This window comes from Mus pahari, chromosome 9, assembly GCF_900095145.1.
Source record: "Mus pahari chromosome 9, PAHARI_EIJ_v1.1, whole genome shotgun sequence".
Taxonomy (NCBI): domain Eukaryota; kingdom Metazoa; phylum Chordata; class Mammalia; order Rodentia; family Muridae; genus Mus; species Mus pahari.
In genome coordinates this window covers 41570421-41580407 of record NC_034598.1, presented here as the reverse complement: position 1 = coordinate 41580407, position 9987 = coordinate 41570421, and the positions used below count along the sequence as shown (strand labels likewise).

At 44.5% G+C, this 9987-nt stretch overlaps 1 protein-coding gene across 11 annotated transcripts in view; it reads left to right on the top strand.

Annotated features, from left to right (window-relative positions):
* The window catches only part of Pcbp3 (poly(rC) binding protein 3), a 268573-nt gene that overhangs the window by 133322 nt on the left and 125264 nt on the right, over positions 1 to 9987 (top strand). For all 11 annotated transcript variants that reach the window (XM_029542528.1, XM_029542527.1, XM_021204317.1 and 8 more), the window contains one exon: positions 357 to 456. The gene's annotated coding sequence lies outside the window, so the exon portion shown is untranslated. The remainder of the gene's footprint in view (positions 1 to 356; positions 457 to 9987) is intronic.

The following is a 9987-nucleotide window of genomic DNA, read 5'->3' as shown; positions in this document are numbered from 1 at the left end:
GCCTCTGCCTCCCAAGTACTGGGATTAAAGGTGTGCACCACCACTGCCCAGCTTCCCTTATTCTTTTTATCTTTGTTCATTTAGTAGTAATAATGTCTTTTGTTTCTTGATTTTAGTGATTTTTATTCTTGTCTTTTTTTGTTTACTTTTGTTTTTGTTTTTGTTTTGGGACAGGTTTGTCCATGGTCTTTGCAAGGAACCAGCTTTCGGTCTTGTTTTTCTGTCTCTTTGTATGTTTTTTATTCTAAAATCTACTGTTGCTTATGATTGAATGGGGTTGAAGTTTCTCTCCCTTTCTAGTTTTCAGAGGTAGATGCTTCACTTACTGAGTTGCCATTCTTCCTTGTCAAATGTAGGTGGTTTTCCTGCGGTGAACTCCTGCCCTGCCTTCAGGTAGCTGGCTCGTGGCTCCCAACCCTGAGCTCTCGGTGAACCTGGGAAGGGGATGAGAATAGGGTAAGTTAAAAACACCTTCTTACCATGTGCTGTTCTTACCACGATTTAGTTGTTGGTCTTGAAAAGTGGATTCTTTTATTTCCAGAGTTCTTAAACAGGCAATTGGGGAGAATTTTACTTTGTTTATATGGAAGAGAGGGTGCTGAAAGTGATTATTCTCTTCCATTCCCACTGGCGTTAGTGACTTGCCTAGAATTAAGAATTAATAAAAATATGAATACTATGAGGTGTTTTATGGAAATGAATCATATGGCTTAGAAAAATCACAAGGAAGTGAGTTGTATAGTTTGCTCCTAAATGTTGGAAAAGAACATAGTATTAGCCTGCAGATTCCAATGTGAGGAAGTGAAGTCTGTGGAGATGTAGTGGAGAGCCCACGACTTTCAGAGCTTCTAGACAGGCTGGAGCTGAGTTCCTCTAAGGGGGGGCTAGGCTATCAGAGAGGGTGTGCTGGGTATCCCTATTCAGAGTGTGGAGACGTCTGCAGCATTTCTAGCTGAGCATTCACAGTGCTCTGAGCAAGGTCAGTTTGTCCCTTGGGTCCAGGCCTATAGTTGATGCTTAAAGAAAGGGGTCTCTGCAGGGGAAACCTCCCAGGTATCCATCCATCGCTGAGGGAGGGAACAGTTAGAGTTGCTATAGTGTAGGGAATTGAGAAACCCCAAGAAGATCTGTAGTCTTGAAGCAAAGAATATGGACAAATCTTTTGTCCCTAACCATGCCACCACATCTAGGAGTTAAAAGAGGACCAACATTGTAAGGTAAAATGTAGCACATGTCAAAGTTCATTCAGTAAAAGGAATTGGTAACCTGTCATGGCCAAGTGATGAGCAGACACCTCACCCACAGTTTGCCAAGAGAGTGGGGAGGTGTGGCAAAGGTTTTTAATATTTGAGTGTCCTGGAACACTCACTATTTGTACTTTAAGACTCAATAAGTTAAATATAAACACTAGCCTGAAATATGTGTAACTGTTCGTGAATTATTCTGTTAATACATTGGCAGTGACAGCATACAAAAATGTAGAGATCACGAAATTGATGGCTGAATTTAGAGAGTGGGATGCGTGAGTTAGACCAGCTAGCTAGCTGGTGAGCTAGACTATGTAGTTGTATATTCTGAGACGATTTATACTTCAAGTTTGGTCTGATCTATGTTTCAGAGTTGAAACAGAGGATTCTTATACTCTTGCATGCTGGGATAACCACAACTCAGCCAGAGCTCCCTTTATGTAGAAGCTTTGTGGTAGCTTCAGACATTTGAGGGTGTCTTGTTTCCTGGTGACGCTCTCCTTCAACCTGGTGGAGAGTAGTATTAGAGTCTAAACTCTTGGGCTCAGGCATGTCTGTGAGTATTTCTGGAGGCTACCTTTGGTGATAATTGAGCACAGACCATTATATACTGAGACCACAGTGATATTGATCCCTGCTCCAATGTTACCGCGATTAGATCATTTAAAAAATAATTCTAGTTTGAAAATCCCTTAGTTTCTTGTCTCCAGTGTACTCACCTACGTTGTTGGATTTTTGGTGTAACTTTCCTTAACCCCTCACAGGCCTGGTCAGTTCCATCCCACCATGCATATCCTAGTCAGATGTTGAGCCCATAGTTCACAATAACACAGCTACGAGCCAGCTCAGAGTGAGGCTGACCTTACCACTCAGAGACAGAGACAGTGCCCAGGCATGGCTCACCTACTGTCTCACTCACCATTGACTTGAGATTTGTAATACTTGTTACTTTGGCCATGAAGCACAGAACCTGAGAGTGTCATCTTATGTCCCAGGATGGCTGTAGAAAGCAGGTTTCCAGAGGGCTCATTGTTCATGTGTATGAGAAACTTTAAAAAAAAAATTTATGGACCTTGAAATTTACCCCCCTTCTGAATTTACCTTTAGGATGTAGTCAGAGAAATATTAAATTTATATACAGAAAAATACTCATTATAGTACTAACTTAAATAATTAACAGTTGAAAGCAATCGAATAGCCCCAAATAATAAGAGGATTAAGTAGATGAGTTACTGTGTTTCTATAGCACAATGGGATATTAGATAGCAATTAGTGTTCATAGAACTGACTCATGACATGACAAGATACACCCAGTAGACTGGCACATGGGAATAGCATGTGTAAGGAGTGGTGAATACAACATAAAGTTACCTGTCTGTCTGTATGCATGGTACATGCGCAGGAAGGTATGGCTTTTAAAGCCCAAGAGGTACAGCTGAAGCTTTGTGATGTCCCAGTGGGAGGTTGGACCAATGCTACTCCGTTTCTCACATTTATGAAATTTCTAAGTTTCCCTCAATGGGCACATGTCACTTTTACATTTACAGGAGAAAGAGCATATATTTTATTGCTAGAGAATAATTATGTAACTATTAACTTGATCCTTTAGTCCTTACAGAAATAATGTTTTGTTTCAAGATAGGTATAATCATGGAAAGGTTCTTGGGAGAAAACATGGCACTGTCAACACTTCTGTGTGGGAATTGGGGTATTTCTCATGCTTTCCTGTAATTCCCAAGGTCGTGCTACACATAGGACAGGCACACATCGTACAATGGCCCGTGCTTATGGAGAGCAGGGTGTGACTGCATGGCCTGCTGTCTGTGCAGCGTCTGCTTATACAGGGAGCCAGCTGTGGTAGACAGGGCACAGCTGAGTTCTATGACCCTGATTGCCATGTGGTAGGTTGTCTGGAAAGTCCAGCAGATGTGTTTTTAGGCAGTGCTGGTGAGTGGGCAGATAGAGCCAGTCTGGCAATGAAAGTGACCCACTCAGAAAGCTAGGCAAGTACTGGCAAGAAAGTTTAAAATTTTAACATAAGTCCATACATACTGACACCAAACCAAAAACTCTTTTACAAATCATTGGTGGCTTATCATAAATAAAATCTACCCATCTAATTAAAAAAATTGAAATATGAGTATATATATCTGTGATGGTTTGAATATGCTTGGCCTAGGAAGTGGCACTATTAGAAGGTGTGGCCTTGTTGAAGTAGGTGTATCATTATGGGTGTGGACTTAGACCCTCATCCTAGCTGCCTGGGAGTCAGTCTTCCACTAGCAGCCTTCAGATGAAGATGTAGAACTCTCAGCTCCTCCTGCACCACGCCTGCCTGGATGCTGCCATGCTCCCACTTTGATGATAATGGACTAAACCTCTGACCTGTAAGCCAGCCCCAATTAAATGTTGTCCTTATAAGAGTTGCCTTGGTCGTGGTGTCTGTTCACAGCAATAAAACCCTAACACCTATGCCTACACTTACCTAATGTATGATCTATTGGTTCTAATAGGAAAGTAAAACAACAGCAAAAGCCCTTCCTCCCTAGATGTGGGCAAGGCACCGAACTTGTCTGTGGAGGGATTTCTCCTCTCTGTGGAGGGGTATCTGCATGGAGGGACGGGCCATAGCCCTTTGAGGTCTGTATCCTCCCTCCTCCACAGATGCGTCATGGCCACACATTGTCCTCAGGATGCTATTTTTTGAGTTGGAGGAGTAAACAAGCTCATCCCCAACTATTTCCTTCCTGTTCCTCTGAGACCTCGAGTGCTAATTATTTAGAAATGGTAATTGTACCAGTGAATCTGTGCTGGGAATTGAGTTGGAACACCATCGCCTGTCCTCCCCCAGTAGGAACCCTTTTAAGCCCCAGCTCGTCCTCCTCCTGAATCTTGTCAGCACTGCAGAACTCTGTTCTGCTTTCGGAGGCATGGTAATGAGATACTCTGCCCCTAGATCTGCACGAGTCAAGGTCGCCCTCCCTGCGTCTGCTTGGATTGGGGAGTTCTTTATTGCAAGCCATGAAGATCTCAGCGGCTTCGGATATATTTAGCAAAAATGGCACCCGGGAGTGCCTAAGCACCACATTTCCTGATGTATCCATCCATAGACCAGTTCATCTAGTCCCAAATTGTCAAGGTGGCCTTTGGAGTGCTGGGCTAAAACTGCTCACAGGACAGGCCACAAGTACTTCTCTCTCTCTCTCTCTCTCTCTCTCTCTCTCTCTCTCTCTCTCTCTCTCTCTCTCTCCTGCTCGCTCATCCCTTCCTAATGGGAAAGGCTCCAGAAGACCATACAACATCAGAGGGAGCCTCAATCCTACCCTGCCATGACATGAGCACAAAGCCCATGGAAGACGTTAGGTGGGCCTCTGAAAATGTGCTAATAACAAAGGTATATTAGACGTATGGTGGTGTGGTGTGGTAGAGTGTGGGACCAGAGACCAGAGCAGTGGAAATCTAGTGTTGGGTTGGAACTTCAAAGGGTCTTGAAGAAATCTCCTTTGCTAGCAGGTGGGACATAGAGGACACAGCTATATCCAGAGCCCTGGGTGGAATACTGCAGTGTGCTATAACCCTGTGTGCTCCAAAGTAGGAAAGTTATAGGTAAGAACTCAAGGGAGACACCATGACTGTGTGTGCCCTCCTCAAGTGCTCTGAAAGCACTTGGCTTTTTCTTTTGCCTTATTATTTCCTGCTTTAGAAATAGTATCCTAATGAAAACCATTTCTGTTGTGGGTGAGTGGCTTCAGTCAGTGCTGCAGTGTATATGTAAATGCACTGTATATGTATGTGTATGTGTAGTTTATATGTAAACCCATGCCTGGCTTGGCTTGTGTCACCTGGATACCTTTAGCGCAGCTGTCACCTGACTGTCTGCAGGTGCAGCACCTGAATTCTGGACAGAGAGCATCTGATCAGATCCTCGTGTTCTGATTATGTTTTTAATTCTTCCATTTAACTGAATTACCTGGTGCTAGATACAATGGCTCCTCCTTTCATTTGAAAAGTCTACTTCATTCTGTGATTTTTTTTTTTTTTTTAATAAAAACAGATGGTGGAAAGAGAACACCATCAGATGTGGAGGCATGCACTTGCTGGACCTCCCTACAAACTTCTCCCCACACCCCCTCAATGCTCTTTCAGGATGCTGTCTTCCAGGGACAGGGCCCTGACCTGTGTGTTGGTCCCCACTTGCTGCCTGTCGCTTTTGAATGTGCTGGGAGCTGTTTCCCAGGTCCTGGGCCATTGCCTGTGGCTTGTGGCACCGAGCTGAGGTCTTTGGTGCTGTGCTGCTCTCTTCTTAGGGTGGGGAGAGAGGAAACAGTTACTGGAAAAGTTAGTAGTTTATGCTGCATAGAGTAAAGCTATATAAGAATGATTGGGACGTTGCTTAAAGGATGGTCATGGGAGACTTTTCTAAAGAGCTGATGGCTCAGTTAGGTGACAGGTGTGTGGCCCTGGGGCAGAAGTAGCCTAAGGTGAGATGGGGGATTGGTAGAGTGGAGGGATCCAGGTGGCACAGGCTGAGCCAGGCTCTTGCACAGGTGTGGGTTTACATGTATACCCCAGCACTGAGGAGGAGCCACTCACCCACAACAGAAGGTTATAATCAGGATGACATTTCCAAACCGAGAGTAATGATGAGGCAAAAGAAAAAGTAAAAGTGCTCCACCTTTAGGACACTTGAAGGTGGCATAGTCATGGTATCTTCCTTGGGTTCTTTTCTATAACTTTCTTACTTTGAACACGCAGTTTTGGGGCACACTGGGGTATTCTAAGTAGCTAGTGCATGCACCAAGACTAGACTTCTCTGGCATACTTTTTATATTAATGTCTTTCCTGTTTCCAATATCTTTTCTTCTTCCTCTAAGTCTGAAGTTCCTTCCTTCCTTTCCTTTTGCTTTTTGGACTTCTTTTAATGCTATTTGTAGTTCAGGCATGTTGGATTGGGAATTAGTTTAGTTTTTGTTTGTTGGAAAAATTCAGAATTTTCCTTTGATATTTGAAAGTCCTTTTCATCCTGGCCGCTGATGGCTTTTCTCTTCACTAGTCAGGGATAGCATTCCATTTGCTTCTGGGTTGCATTCTTCTGTCTAAAACATCCCCCATCTACCATGTCTGTGTTCATCCTTTTTGCATAATGTTTTTTATTTTAATATAAAATTTATTGTTTATGTATATTTTAAGTATACAGTGGTATTATGGAATATATTCAAATGGTATAAAGGCTACTATAATTATAATTATTCTTTTTGTTTGTTTTTAGGCTAGAACACTGAAGTAGATTTTAATGCCTTTTATTTTTGTGGCAGCTTAAAAAATACATTGTTCACATTTATTTGTGTATATGTATATACATGCACATATATTTGCACATGTATATCAGTACACATGTGATGGTGTTGATGTGGAGGCCAGAGGACAGCTTGTGGGAGTTGATTTTCTCTTATTGTGTGGGTTCCAGGGATTGCCCTCAGGTCATCAGGCTTGGTGACAAGCATCCCCACTTGCAAACTCAGCTCAACCAGCCCTTTGGAAAATTTTAAGATTTTCCTTTTAGGTAATTGATTATGATGTACATTGGTTAAATTTTCATTGTTTTTTTTTTTTTTTTTTTTTTTTTTTTGGTCTTATACTGCTCTTTGCTGCGTTTCCAGTTGAAACACGTCTCTAGCTTTGGAGAGAGATTCCTTATATTTTTTTCATTTTACAAAGTTTTTATCATAGAAAACCTATGTAAGAATAATAGCTGTCAATATTAATGAAGCACCTGCTTTGTGCTGGCTATCTCTGATATCTCCATTAGTTATTAGCTCCATTCCCATAGTGCTCCTTCAAATGGGTATTGCTCTTTCAGGCCCCGCCCCCAGCCCAGGCTTAGAGAGGGAAGGTACTTTAGTGTTACTGAGATTGCAAAGTGGTAGGCCAGACCTGACTCCATGGTAGTGAGATGAGAGCACTCAGGCAAGCCTCCCACTGGGCCTGACAGCAGCCCTGTGAGGCTGTGGAGAGTTCAACAGTCACAGATCACTGCCCTCCCTGAACTGTCACAAGGGAAGAGTGGTCACATATTCACAAGCCTCCCAGGAGAGATGACAGGAAAGGCTGGGGACTTGGGGCTTGTGTAGTCCTGGAGTCCCGACTATTATGCAGAGAGCTTTTATTAGCAAGTTGCTGGGGCAAATGCCTCCCTTTGTTCCTTCATTCACTCATGTGCCTGATGTTCCTGGGAAAGGCCGGGCACTCCTCCAGCATATTGACATCCTTGTGGAGGACACAAAACATGGCTGCAATAAGCTAATGCTGTATATTGTATGCCAGGCCATAAAGGAAACAAGAAAAGGAGAATGTAGTGTTGGTTCCACACCAATGCAGTAGTTAGAATAGACTCTGGGATTGTGGGCATCTGAGGAAGGCTTTGCAGAGAGAAGGTCCTGGGGTGAGTCCTGTGGTGCTGGTAGATGAATGGTTCTGTGCTCATGGGCTTTGACACAGGGGCTTTGAGGCATGCCCAGTGTGTTCACAGAGCTGCAAGGAGACGTTACAGCAGGAGTGAATGTGCAGGGGCATGCAACAGAAGTGAGGTCAAGGTGCTATCAGGGTAGCTCTCTGGTGCTGTCATCCTTTGAGTCCGTGCAGAACAGTGTGAGAATAGCACATGGGGAACGAATGTGGAACAAGGGGCTGTGAGCCTGTGTTCTCTCTGAGCTGGATAGTCTGCTTTGTAAATGGGTGCTGCTAATGTGTTTCTGAGAGGACCTCCAAATAAGTCCCCGTTGCCTGAAAAGCACCTTTATAAATGTGCCAATCATCTCCAATTTTCACAGAAATCTCTAGGGAAGGCCTCTGGGTCTCTGGCATATAAACACCTTCATTTTTTAATGCCAATTCATCGTCCTGGCAGATGGAGGCCTTGAGTTTTGATCTGGCCTCCCATGCTGGAAATAAAGCTGGACGCTGGGCCAGAATCCATCACAGTTACCTCAGCCGTCTGCTCTGCACAGTGGGCTCAAAGCTAGTGACAAAGCAGCCAGGCCGAGAGCCTGGGGTGAGCCGCACAGCCTGCGCCATCAAGGCTGTGAGCAAATGGGTTCCGGCGGGCTTCGGCAGGCAGGCAGATTCTGGAAGCTCCCAAATGCCCAAGTCAAGTCAAGGCAGGAGCTTTTTAGTGGGCACCTGCGGCCTCTACTGCCAGTCAGGGGGGAGCTGTTGAGATACTGAGCTGCTAGGAACTGAATGCCTCTGCTGCCATGGGTAACGTTGATTGGGCACTACAGTTGCTTCCGTGGGATTCCTGGCCAGTGTGCCAAACCAGAACAGAGCTCGTGTGGAGCAGAAGCTTCCTAGGAGAAGCGGTAGCCCTGGAAACACTTGGCTTCCATTTCAACATTCCCTAAGAACTTCCCTATCCCCCCAGAGCCAATGAACGCTGCCCTCCCTGGAGAAGGCCCGGAGGGCCCTTCCTGGCTTGTGAGCCTGCAATCCCTTTCTGGCTTGTGAGCCTGCAATCCCGCTGTATTTTGTTGACAAAAACTAATGCTCATTGCTCCTCGGCTGCTCCTAGTCCCGTCTCAGAGCTCCTTTTTCTCCACCTATGCTAACGTCAGAAAAGTGAGAAAAAGAACAAATCTTTGGTTAAAAGATTGGTCTTTTGTTCTCTCTTAATATTAGTTTGCTTATTTGTTTTTTATATTTTATTCAGATTACTTTGAGAACTTACAGAATTGGAAACATTTGAAATGATGGAAAAAATTTCAGAGCATTTCATTACCCTGACAGATGTAGGTGTTTGTTTGTTTGTTTGTTTTGCCACAGAGCTTACTGAGTGGCCCCTTCTTGTCCTGATCCTGGTGGCAACTTGCCCCAGCTTCTTAGCTTCCAGGCATCATATAGTAAGCCCTTCACTTTGCTGTGTGCATTTGGAGTACAGGACTGTGGGGAGGCTGTATAGCCATGCATGCTAGCCTCCTGTAGTCTCTTGGGCCAGGGTTTGGCTATGCCCTGGACCCTGGCCAGTTCCTGCAGCATTCCTGACAGAGTGACCTGCCTCTGTCACTCCTGTTTCCCTTCCTCACACTGCCATCAAATCAGATATCAGATGTCAAGCTCTGCGAAGGGCTACCCTGTACTTACAGTGAAGAGCAGAGGCACTTCTCTACCCTATCCCCAGTCCCCAAGGACTCAAATCACATCTCAGCCTTTCTTATTCCTACACTGTAGAACTATGTGCTCTGGCCTTGGGTAACATCACCTCTTCAGTTTGCTTAGGGATATGGTCATGTGACTCCGGATGCTGCCTGTTTCTTGTGCCCTGTTTGTTAGCAGACCACTTCCACTAGCACCCTGGATAGATCAATCTCTCTCCTCCTCCTCCCTTTTGGAGACTCTGTCTTGTTATACCACATTCATTAGCCTCCTCCTCAATCTAAGTGCTAGGATTACAGGTATGCAATACTTCGCCAGGCTCGAAGCTCCCTTCAAGCTTTATTTTTATTGACAAAACAGAAAACCTGGCAAACTCAAATGGCAAATAGGGTTTATAATGAGCCCTGCCTCCGTCACTGCCTTCACTGTCTATTCTTTGAAAGAACTGATATGCTAAATGGAGCTAAAGATATACATGGTGGTACAGCTCTTGCCTAGCATGTGTGATGGCCTAAAGTCAACTCCAGCATCCACAAACAAGAATGGGTCAGCCAACCACCCACCCACCCACCACCCAACCAACCACCCACCA